This window comes from Macrotis lagotis, chromosome 1, assembly GCF_037893015.1.
Source record: "Macrotis lagotis isolate mMagLag1 chromosome 1, bilby.v1.9.chrom.fasta, whole genome shotgun sequence".
In the NCBI taxonomy this organism is placed as follows: Eukaryota; Metazoa; Chordata; class Mammalia; order Peramelemorphia; family Peramelidae; genus Macrotis; species Macrotis lagotis.
Window position 1 is genome coordinate 458,850,419 of NC_133658.1, and position 12,483 is coordinate 458,862,901.

General features: G+C 36.9%; 1 pseudogene; it reads right to left on the reverse strand.

Annotated features, from left to right (window-relative positions):
- Nucleotides 1–7,437: 7,437 nt before the first annotated feature.
- Nucleotides 7,438–7,939, reverse strand: LOC141519401 (large ribosomal subunit protein eL21-like; annotated as a pseudogene).
- Between the last annotated feature and the right edge of the window lie 4,544 nt (nt 7,940–12,483).

Consider the following 12,483-nt stretch of genomic DNA (forward strand, 5'->3'; position numbering starts at 1 on the left):
AGTAGGAGATGATGATGTTTCGGCATCACCTAATAAACCAGCAGGGAGTCCAGATGGAGTCACTGGAAAATGGAGACCACAGTGGACACTTGACAACCCCTCCCTCAACCTGTTGTCCTGATTTGTACTTGGGGGATGCTGTTAAGCCCCTTATCTGAAGGTTATTCACTCTGACAATGCCCCTCACTCATTTGCTCAAATGCCTCAAGGCTTTCCAAGAAGCATTAGAAGTAGAAGGCTATTTGAATTACTTGAAGAACTTTACCTTAGCCTGTCAGCTAGGTGGCACATCAGAAAGAGTGCTATAACCAGAATCTGAAGAGCTGAGTTTGAATACTGCCTCATATATTCATTAGTTGGGTGAACTTGAGCACGTTACTTAGTTGTTGACTGTCTTAGTTCCATCTTCTGTAAAATTAAATAGTTATATGTGATATTGATGATCCCTCCCAGTTCTAAATCTTTGTTGCTGTGATCTTATATTTGCTATATGATTCAATTCTATCTATTTTCATCTGAATATCTTAATAGTTATATCAAACTCAACCTTAATTATAGTGGAAAGACAGTGACTCTGAAATCAGACCTGGGCTAAAATTCTACTTCTTATGCTTTCTATCTATGTAACTTTTGACAAGTCTCTTAACTGTCCTGGGTCTCAGTTTCTCTAGCTATGAAATAAGAGCATTGGACTAAATGGCCTCTCTCCGGATCTTTTCTTTCCAGATCGATTGTCTAAAACAGAACTCAGCACATTTTCCCCAAAGCCAATTTACCCTCAAGCTCCCTCATTTCTTTTGATGACACTACCATCCTTCTAGTCTACTCACCTTTTCAGTTTCACAGTCATTCTCAGTTCTTCATTCTCTCACATCCCTACCTGCCAAGTCTTGCTAATCCTCAACTTCTATCCTCTATTTTCCATTCATTTGACCTCTACCTATTCCAGGTTCTAATCATCACTTATTTGATTTATTGCAGTAGCATTCTAATTGGTTTCTCTGGCTCCTATCTCTGGCTTCTACACAGCTGCTAAATTGCTATTTCTGAAACACATGTTTGATCAGATCACCTTACTACTAAAATGTTTTCCTCATCTTTCCAATCCTATTTTATATTATCCCCCTTCATGTACCCTCCATTCCAGTCAAACTGGTCTATTAGTTAGTTCTTATACAGAATATTCCATCTTTTGCCTCCATGATTATGTGGAAGTTTTTTGTTTTCCTTCCATGCCTGGAATGCTCTTTCTCCTGAGATCTCTGTTTTGAAGAATGCTGAATTTCCTCCAAAGCATGGCTCATCTCCTACATGTGGCCTTTCGTAATCCTCATAGTTAATTTCATTTTTCCCTTTGACATTTCTTTGTATTTTTAATAGCTGGTATGCTTGAAATTACACATTCTCTGTCCTTCTATTAAAAATACAAGCTCTCAACAACAGAGACTTTTTCAGTTCTGTCTTTGTATCCCAAAGATTTCATATCATAATTTGTATATGTGGGGTATCCCAAAAATCTTAATGCAATTTTAAACTTTAACAATGGCAGAAGTATAATTGCTACAAACTTACAAAAATTCAAAGTTATTTATCTTTTAAAAATATTGATTTAACCAAAATTCAACACAGCCATCCTCTTGTACTATAAATCACCTTATTTGATTTTCAGACTTTGTAAACACTTTTATCAGCTGTTGCCTAGTGACTGAAAAGATTCCATTTGAAAAAAAATCACTTTAAGATCTGCAAGGCTTGAGGTTTTGATGCACACTTAAGAGTTTTGATGTGATGACATAAGAAAAAGGCTATTGGATATAGATCAGTGGTAGGCAAGCAAGAAGACCTCTATCAATCCATTGATCTGAGAAAGTGTCATCCACCAACTGAGAGCCAGTCAATAAACATTCTTTTAGCACCTGCCTATGGGTTAGTACTGGGGGTACAAAGAAAATTAAAAGATGGTCCCTTGATCACAAGAAGCTCCAAGTCTAAGAGGGGAGGCAATTTGAAAAAAAATTATTAAGCTATATACTGGGTAAATTGAGATAATCAATAGAACGGTATTAGAATTACAGATAAGAAAAAGATTTTCTCTAGAAATTGGAATTTTATTTGTGACTTGAAGAAAGACAGGAGATTTTAGAACTAGACATAAAGTAAGAAGAACATTCTGGTCATGGGGAGCATTCAGTAAAAATGTTTAGAATTGAGGAATAAAGAGTCTTGTTCTTGGATTAGTGATGAGGCCAGTGTCCCTGAATCACAAAATAATGGTGGTGGGGAATGTAAGGAGTAAGAAGACTAGCAATGGGGAGGGGGATGTCTAAAGGACTGTGTATGATAAACAAATAATTTTCTATTTGATCTTAAAGGATCTGGTGATATTAGAGTTTATTGATAACTAGGGGAGGGGATGACATGGTCAGACATGGCTTTATAGGAAGGCCACTTTGACAGCTGAGTAAAGAATGGAATGGAGTGAGAAAACAACTTGTAGCAGGAAGATAAATTGCCAGTAGAATGTAAGTTCCTCTATTCTTCAATTGATAAATGATCAAATTATATAAACAAATAATTTTCAGAAGAAGAAACTAAAACTATCTATGCTCATATAAAAATGGTTTAAATAATTTTTTTTTGTTTTTTTGTGGGAAATGGGGCTAAGTTACTTGCCCAAGGTCACACAGCTAGTAAGTACCAAGTATCTAAAGTCAGATTTGAATTTAGGTCCTCCAGATGCCAAGGTTGGTACTCTATTCACTGTGTCACCTAGCTGCCCCTTAAATCATTAATTGATTAGAGAATGCAAATTCAAACAACTCTGAGGTACCACCTCACACCTATAAGATTGTCTAAAATGAGAGAGAAAAACTAAATGCTGGATAGGATGTGGGAAAATAGGTACATTTCATTGTTGATGATGTTGTTAACTGGTCCAACTATTTTGGAGAATGATTTGAAACTGTGTCCTTTTGGTTAACACACTAGGCATACCTTTTGATCCACTACTAGGTATCTCAAATAAAATCAAAAAAAGGGAACAGAACCAATGTACAAAAATATTTGGATTAGCTCTTTTTGTGGTGGCAAAGAATTGGAAATTGAGAAAATGCTTATTAATTGGGAAGTATCTGAATAAGTTGTGACATATGATTGAAATGGAATATTATTGTGCTATTAGAAATTACAAGGGGGTAGTTTCATAAAAACATGGCAAGACATATAAACTGATACAAAGAGAAGGAAGAAGTACTAGGAGATCTGGTACACAAAAACAGCAATGTTAGAAAGATGAATAATTGTCAAAGTCTTGGTTACTTTGATTGTACTCATCAAAACAATCCTATGGGGCTCTTGATGAAAAATGCTACCCACTTCCAGAGAAAGAGCAGTTTAACTCCTGTGAGTGCAATAACATGTGTATTCAGCCTTATGAAATAAAATGAGCTGGTACCACAATTAATAGATTCTGACTCTGACATATACTAGCAATAGGACCCTGTAAAGTCAGGGAGTTTCTCCGTGTGCCAGTCAATGACCTAAGATTATAAGTTTCAGAGTAGATGGTGAGCTACACTAGTAGAAGAAACATCAATAGGAATTATTTATACCAAACCACACTATTCATCCAAAAAATAAACATGTGCTTGGTCCAAAGACCACAGATTTATAGCAAGCCCTGTCAACTTCTCTCCATTCTCAGAAGGAGCAAAATTTAATTACATATCTGGTCCCATCTCAGGGGCTACTCAGTAGCCCCAGTACAGATGTCTTTTTCATTTCTGTTTTTTAATTTTAGAAAGGTTTTCTTTACTTTGAGTTTTACATTTTTCCCCCAATCTTGCTTCCCTCCCCCTGACCCCAACAGAAGGCAGTTTGCTAGTCTTTACATCATTTCCATAGTATGCGTTGATCTAAGTTGAATGTGATGAGAGAGAAATATTCTTAAAGAAGACACATGTGGTATGAGATATAGCAGAATTACATAATAAGACAACATTTTTTCAAATTAAAGGCAATAATCCTCGGTCTTAGTTTACACTCCACAATTCTTTCTCAGGATACAGATGGAATTCTCCATCACAGATATCCCCAAATTGTGCCTGATTGTTGTCCTGTTGGTATGAGCAAGTCCATTAAGGTTGATCATTACTCTCATGTGCTGTTAGGATGTACAATGTTCTTCTGGTTCTGCTCATCTTGCTCAGCATTAGTTCATGCAAATCCTGAATTCCCATCCCTCCTGGGTTCTAATAGAACAACAGTGTTCCCTCACATAAATATACCATAATTTTTTGATCCATTCCCCAATTGATGGATATTCCCTCAGTTTCCATTTCTTTGCCACCACAGCTAGAGCTGCTTTGAACATTTTTTGTGCAGATGATGTTTTTACCCTTTTTCATAATCTCTTCAGGGTATAGACCTAGTAGTGGTATTGCTGGATCAAAGGGTATGCACATTTTTATTGCCACTTGGGCTTAATTCCAAATTGCTCTCCAGAAAGGTTGGATGAGTACACAGTTTAGTTTACCAGATTTCCCACATCGCTTCCAACATTGATCATTGTCCTTTCTGGTCATATTGACCTTTTTCATTTCTTCTAGAAACTAAAACTGAGAACTTTCTTGTGACTTGCATAATGGAAAGCACTTAGGACTTGGAGTTAGAAGACATGGTTTGTAGTAGCAATATAGGAGTGGGGGGTGATGAAGATAAGGATACTATGAAGTAATATCTTTCCTATTTCATAGTCAGAGAGTCATTATATCCATCCATATGCTGCTTTCTTAAGTAAAGTGAAATGATGCTATATTATAATAATAGTATTTTTATCACACTTTCTTCTTAAGATAAGTTTTTATGTATTTTTTATGTTTAATCACATCACTATCATATGCCATGTATCCTCCTGATCTCTCCTGGAGGGCTCTCCCATATGATACATATGATAGACACAATTTCGTTAGAGAGGGAAAAGAAAAAGTTAGATCTTCTCAATAAACTGAAAAATTCTGAAAATATTTGCTATGTTTAACATCCATAGACCTCCCATTTCCTCAAGCAGAGACAGGTCTGGGATGTCTTCTTTAATCTCTTCTTTCAAGCCTCTTTTGATCTTTATGCTTTTGTTACATTTACTTTGGATTTTTGGTGTGTCATTGTTCTTTCTGTTTATAGGACTTTGTATTTGCATATTGTTTTCTTGACTCTTTACTTCTTTCTTACCATGTTTCTCTGTATTCATTGTACATAAAGATTCTTATAGTCAGTAGTATTCTATTACATTCATGTACCACAATTTGTTTAGTATTCCCCAGTCAGTGGGGATCTACCTTATTTTGAATACTTCACTAACCACAAAAAAGTGCTACTATAAATATTTTAGAGAATATAAGGACTTTATTCTTATTGATAGCTTCCATGGGGTATAAGCCCAGTAATAGCATATCTACTTCAGAGTACGGGGATTTTAGACACCTTATTTGCATAATTCCAAATTTCTTCCCCAAATAGTAGTATCACTTCACAGCTCCACCAACAATGTGTCTATCTTCGAACAATTTCTTCAACATTGATTATTGTCATTTTTTGGTGCCAATTTGCAGAGTATGAGATGAAATCTCTGACTTGTTTTGATTTCTATTTCTCTTGTAACTACAATTTGGATCATTTTTATATGATTATGAATAATTTGCAGTTCTGAGAATTGTTTAGTCATATAATTTGACCATTAACCTGTGGAGGAGTGGGGTGTTTGTGTGTGTGTGTTTGTGTATATGTGTGTGTTATATAGCTTAATTATCAAACCTTTATTAGAGAAATTTAGTATCAAGATTTTCCCTCCTTTTGATCTTATATGCATTAATGTTTTTGCAGAAGTTTTTCAATTTAAGTTATAAAAGGCTATTCTTTATCTTTTAGAATTATTTTTATCACTCATTTGGTTTATAAAACATCTCTTACTCATAACTGTGAGAAAAAATATGGTTTGTTTGTCTTCTAATCATTTTATAGTATGATGTTTAATATTAAGATCACATATGCTGGAAGAAAATGGGGGGTGGAGCCAAGATGGTGACTGGAGAGCATTGCCTCTTATGTGCTCTCACTCAAAACTTATAAACTAAGAACTCTAACTAAATATTTGAGAGACAGACTCCACAGAGGTATCCAGTGAGGCAGTTCTCCAACCCAAGGTAACCTGGAAAAGAGCAGAAAGGCTCTGCTCCATGGGGTTCTGAAGGGCAGCCTGCCAGAGGGGTGGCTAGCCAAAGTGAAGGAACCTCAGCCTCTTGGAGGCAGCCCCAGGGTGCTGGGAGATGCAGCTCACAGAATGGGGAAAGTTTCTTGACCTACACCTTGGGGAGCACTGATCACAACTTGGGGGATTGGGGGGAATCTCTGCCAGAGCAAAGATGACAGCGAGCAGTGTGGTGTGGCAGGAGCTGGAAGCAGAAGCCCCCAGGACATGAGTGCTGAGCCTAGGGAGGGGAGTGGAGAGAGGCTGCTGAGCTCTGTCCTCTGTCTGTGGAACAGGACTCTGGGGTTCTGACCACATTCAGATCCTGATCTCAGTATGGGCCCCCCCATAGAACAGCAGGGTCCCCCCACCTCAGCCCCGTGGCAGAGGGGTGTGCTTATGGTCATTCACAGATCAGGAGGGAAGACAGAGCCTCACACATGGTGATCCTTGTGTGGGTGTCCCACTAATACTCAAAAGCTGAGGAAGCACCCCAAACCAGGCACAGGCTGGAGAAATGAATAAGCAGAGAAAAAAGAGGAACACCATTGAGAAATACTTTGCCTGTCATCCCAAGAAGGATCAAAACCCTCAATCTGAAGATGAGGAAGTACAAGCTCCTGCATCTAAAGACTCCAAGAAAAACAGAAATTGGGCTCAGGCTATGATAGAACTCAAAAAAGACTTTGAAGATCAAGTAAGGGAGACAGAAAAATTGGGAAAAGAAATGAGAGAGATGTAGGAAAAACATGAAAATGAAGTCAGCAGCTTAGTCAAGGAGATCCAAAAATTGCTGAAGAAAATAACATGTTAAAAACCAGCATAGGTCAAATGGATAAAACAGTTCAAAAAGTTATTGAGGAGAAGAATGCTTTAAAAAGCAGAATTGACCAGATGGAAAAAGAGATAAGAAAGCTCTCTGAGGAAAACAAATCCTTCAGACAAAGAACAGAACTGAGGGAGGCTGCTGATTTTATGAGACATCAGGACACAATACTTCAAAACCAAAAGAATGAAAAATTAGAAGAAAATGTGAAACATGTCATTGAAAAAACAACTGATATGGAAAACAGATTTAGGAAAGATAATTTAAAAATTATTGGAATACCTGACAGTCATGATCAGGAAAAGAGCCTTGACGTCATTTTTTTTCAAAATTCAAGAAATCTTTTATCGATTATTTTTTAAGCCATTTATGCCATGAATTCATAGGGGATTGGTTCCAACAGCTCAGGTTCCTTGCCACTGGTTCTCACAAAGTGTGCTTCTCTGGGTGGAGCAGGCTGATGTTTTAGTTGAACCCAAGTGCCTTTTTCTTTGGCTTCTTCTGATCATTTTCCTTTACTCACTTCAGGAAGCTATCTCTGCTCTTAGAATGCTTAATACGCTCAATACGCACATTAATTCTCTTGGCTAGAATCTTGCCCTTAACCTGTTTGTTTATAACAATGCCTACAGCATGCTGTGTAACATTATAGACTTGTCCAGTCTTGCCATGGTAACATTTGTGGGGCATTCCTTGCTGAACTGTGCCCATACCCTTGATATCTACAATATCATCTTTCTTGTATATGCGCATATATGTAGCCAGAGGGACGACACCATGTTTTCGAAAGGGCCTAGAAAACATGTATCGAGTCCCTCTCCTTTTTCCTTTTGTGTTTGTCATTTTGGCAACTCACTGGAATATGGCGGAGTCGGTGGAAAGATTGACATCATTTTCAAAGAATTACTTCAGGAACATTGCCCTGATATCCTAGAAGCAGAGGGCAAAATAGAAATTGAGAGAATCCACCAATGTCTCTGAGAAAGAGATCCAAAAAAAAAAAACCCCTAGGAATATTATAGCCAAGTTCCAGAACTCCTAAGTCAAAGAGAAAATATTACAAGCAGCCAGAAGGACACAATTCAAATATTGTGGAGTTGCAGTCAGTATCACACAGGACTTAGCATCAACTATATTAAAAGCCTGTAGGGCTTGGAAGATAATATTCCAGAAGGCAAAAGAGCTTAGAATGCCACCTAGAACCAAGTACCCAGCAAAACTGAACTTCCTCTTCCAGGGAAAAAGATGGACTTTCAATGAACCAGGGGAATTTCAAATATTCCTGTTGTAATAGCCAGAGCTGAAAAGAAGGTTTGATCTTCAAATACAGGACTCAGGTGAAGCATAGAGAGTGGAGAAGAGGAAAGTATGAGGGATTTAATGATGATGAACTACATGTATTCCTGTATAGAAAAATGATACTGATAATATTCATACAAACCTTCTCATTTAACAGAGAAGGTAGAAGGAGCTTTTATAGATGAAGCACAGGAGAAAACCAAATTTGAAGATATATTGTAGTGTAAAAATGGAGTAAATAGAAAAAAGGGAAATGTAATAGGAGAAAGAAAAAGGAGAAGAGGAATAGGATAGATATTTCATATAATAAGACTTTTCTTCATTACAATGAGCTATTGCAATGATATGGAAGGGGGAAAGGCAAGGAGAAATGAGGGAATCTTTGCTCTCATCAGAGGTGGCTAGGAGAGGAAACAGCATATATACTCAATGGGGTATAGACACTTAGAGTAAGAAGGAGAGAAGGGGGACAGGGGGAAGGGAGTATGTGAGTGATGGAGGAGAGGATGGATGATGGGAGGAGAGTGGTCAGATATAACACATTTTCTTTTTTACTTCTTGCAAGGGACTGGGATTGGATGGCCTGTCCAGGTGGGGTGGATGCTAGGCCTAAGGGGTGGTGTGCGGGCTCGGGGCCTTTTGGCCCCAGGGTTGGGGATCTATCTCCTTCACCACTCAGCTGCCCTACAGCAGAGACAGAGTGAAAGGAGAGACAAAATATAGTACATGGTAGTGGAGAAGTACTAATGGAGGGAGTTGCGATTAGCAGTGGCAACAATGGAAAAATATGGAAGTAACTTTTGTGATGGACTTATCATAAAGAATGTGATCAACCTGTGACAGAGCTGGTGGTGGTGGAACACAGACGGAAGCACATTTTTGTGCAGGGCAAATGGGGCTGGGTTTCCTGCCTGGGGCTATACACCTGGGTGATTGTTGGGTGTCTGAGGCTGGATTTGGACCTGGGTGCTCCTGGCTCAAGGGCCAGTGCTGTGAGCATCACCTGGCCACCCCTACTATTATTATTATTACTATTTTATATTATTTTGGGTTTTATTTTGGTTTTTGCAGGGCAATGGGATTGGGGTAGCTTGCATGGGGGTCACAAAACTGGGTGATTGTTGGGTGTTTGGGGCCAGATTTAGGCTCAGGTGCTCCTGGCTCTAGGGCTGGTGCTCTGTCCATTGTGCCACCTGGCCATACTTATTATTATTATTTAATTTTAATTTTAATTTTTTTCTCTCCCCCTTTACTTTATTGCTCATGTGGGTCTATATTTTTTTGGGGGTATTATGTTTACTCTTAAACAAGAATATTTTAGTAATGTATAAAAAACATTATTTGTAGAAAATAGGAATAAATAAATGGGGAAAAATAAATTTAAAAATAAATAGAATGAGAGGAAAATCCAGGTCAGAAAGAGATGTGGATAAAGTTTTAGCAAAGGAGATAGAGAAGTAATAAGTGGTTAAGTAGGAGAAAGCATTGCCACGAAAACCCAGGAAGCAGGTACTATTAAGGAGAAGAGTGACTGACTGAGTGTCAAACTATGCAAATAGGTCAAGGATGAAGGCTGAGGAAAGACCCTTAGATTTGGCAATTTAAAGATTATTAATAATTTCAGATAAAGAAATTTCAGTTGAAGTAAAAAAAACAAGACTGCAAAGAATCGAGATAGTGAAAGTAAGAAGTGGGGTCACCTATTTTAGATAGTCTTCTCAAGTCTAACCACAAACTGTAGGAGAGATATATGATAATTAGCTGCAGGACCAGGGCATCAAGTGAGGGGGTGAAGATAGGGAAGATGTAGACATACCATTATTATGTAATTTATAAATATGCATGTGGGTGAATGTTGAAAAACACTCATAATTTGTAATTGGAAATATAAAACATCAACAAGGAGAAAAAAGATCACATGTTTTTGGAATCTATTGGGGTGTGTGTTTTAAGATACAATCTGCACCTAATTTCTGCTTTCCAATTTTTCTAGCAGTTTTTTAATCAAATAGGGAGTCTTTTCCTCAGTAACATGCTTTTCTATTTTATCAAATCTGTGGGATATTGATTTCTTATATTTTTGAATCTCACTTGCCTAGTCTGTTCAATTTATCTACCTATCTATTATTTATATACATATATGTATATATAAATTTGTTTTTCCAAAAAGTAACAATAGTCTTCACCAAACACTTTTTGTTACAAGATTTTGTTTTACGTTTTTCTTCTCCCTCCCTTCCTTCCCTACTACCACTGACAGAAAGCATTCTAATATAGATTATACATGTGTAATTATGCTAAACATAGATCCATACTAATCTTGTTGTGAAAGAAGAATCAAACACTATAGAGAAAAAAAAAGAATACATAAGACAATTTTGAAGATAATAAGCTAAGGTTTGCATTTGAATTCCACAGTACCCTTTCTGGCTATGGATGGTACTTTCCATCTCAAGTCTTTGATTATTGTTCTGCTGAAATGAACAAGACCTATGATCATAGTTGATCATCACCCATGTTTTTGTTAGTGTGTAGAATATTCTTTTGGTTCTGCTCATTTCTCTTGCATCTTTCTGAAATCCCATCCCTCATAATTTCTCATAGAACAAAAGTATTCCATCACATTCATATACCACAAACATTATTTGTTCAGTCATTCCCTAAGTGATGGGCAGCCCCTCAATTTCCATTTCTTTGCCACCACTAAAAGATCTGGTGTGAATATTTTTGTACATGTGGGTTTTTTACACTTTTTCATGATCTCTTTGTGATATAGATATGGAAGTGATATTGCTGGCTCAAAGGGTATGCATAGTTTTATTGTTCTTTGGACATACCATATTTCCCCATGTATGATGCATCATTTTTTCAAAAGATTTGGGGTCTAAAAAACTAGAAGCATCTTATACAGTGATTGTAGATTCTTTTACTTGCATTTCCCTCTTTTTCACACCTGTTGTCTTCGTACTCATTGTTTTGTTTGTTACCAGTATATTAGATGATGTTTTGCTACACTCTGCCAAGAAATGGCTCAGAAAAGATTTTGGTACAATACTGAATTTAAGTTCAAAGTGATCCAGTTTGTAAAAGTCAATGGAAATCGTACTGCTAAAGGTAAGTATGGTACTCCTCCAACTGAGAAAACAATTAGAGCTTGGTTATGGGAAGAAGAAACCCTACTGAAAACATCACAGCAAAAGAAGACCATGAGAGGCAAGAGAGCCAAATGTCTTGAGTTAGAGAGGGAAGTGAAGAGATGAATTGAAGAACAAAGGGTCAGTAGAATTCCTGTATAAACAAAGATGGGTCAGAAAGAGGCCAGAAGAATTGTGATGAACAAGAAGTGACTGATCTCAAAGGAGGACACAACTGGTGCTTTAGATTCATGAAATGGAATGGACTAAGCATGTGTCCATCACCAGACTTGCCCAAAGATGCCTGAGAGCTAAGAGCACAAGGTCCTTGAATTTCATGATGATAAAACTTGAGTTCAATAACTTTATGTAATTTTTTTTCAAATTTTGGGTCCTAAAATTAAGATGTGTCTTATACATGGGAGCATCTTATACATGAGGAAATGTAGTAAATCCAAATTGCTCTACAGAAAGATTAGATCAGTTTACAACTCCACTAACAATGCATCAATGACTCAGTATTCCAACACTTTCCCCAACATGCTAATTTTTCTTTTTGGTCATCCTGGGTCAATCTGATAGGTGTGAGCTAGTACCTCTCTATTCTTTAACCAATACCAAATAATTTTTATGACTACTTCTTTTAATTTGAAGTCTCAAGTACTAATCTTTTGTTCTTTACTTCTTTTCATTTCCTTTGATAATTTAGATCTTTTGTTTTTCCAAATGAATTTTATTATTATTTTATCAAGTTCTGCAAAATATTCCCTTGTAATTTGACTGACAGAATTAAAATTAAAAATTAATTTTGATAATATTTTCATTTTTATTTTATTGGCATAACTTAACCAAGAATACTGAATATCCATTCAATTATTTAGGTTGTTCTCTCTCTCTCTCTCTCTCTCTCATTTTTTTGTGAGGCAATGAGGTTAAGAGACTAGTCCAAAATCACACAGCTAGTAAGTATTAAATGCCTA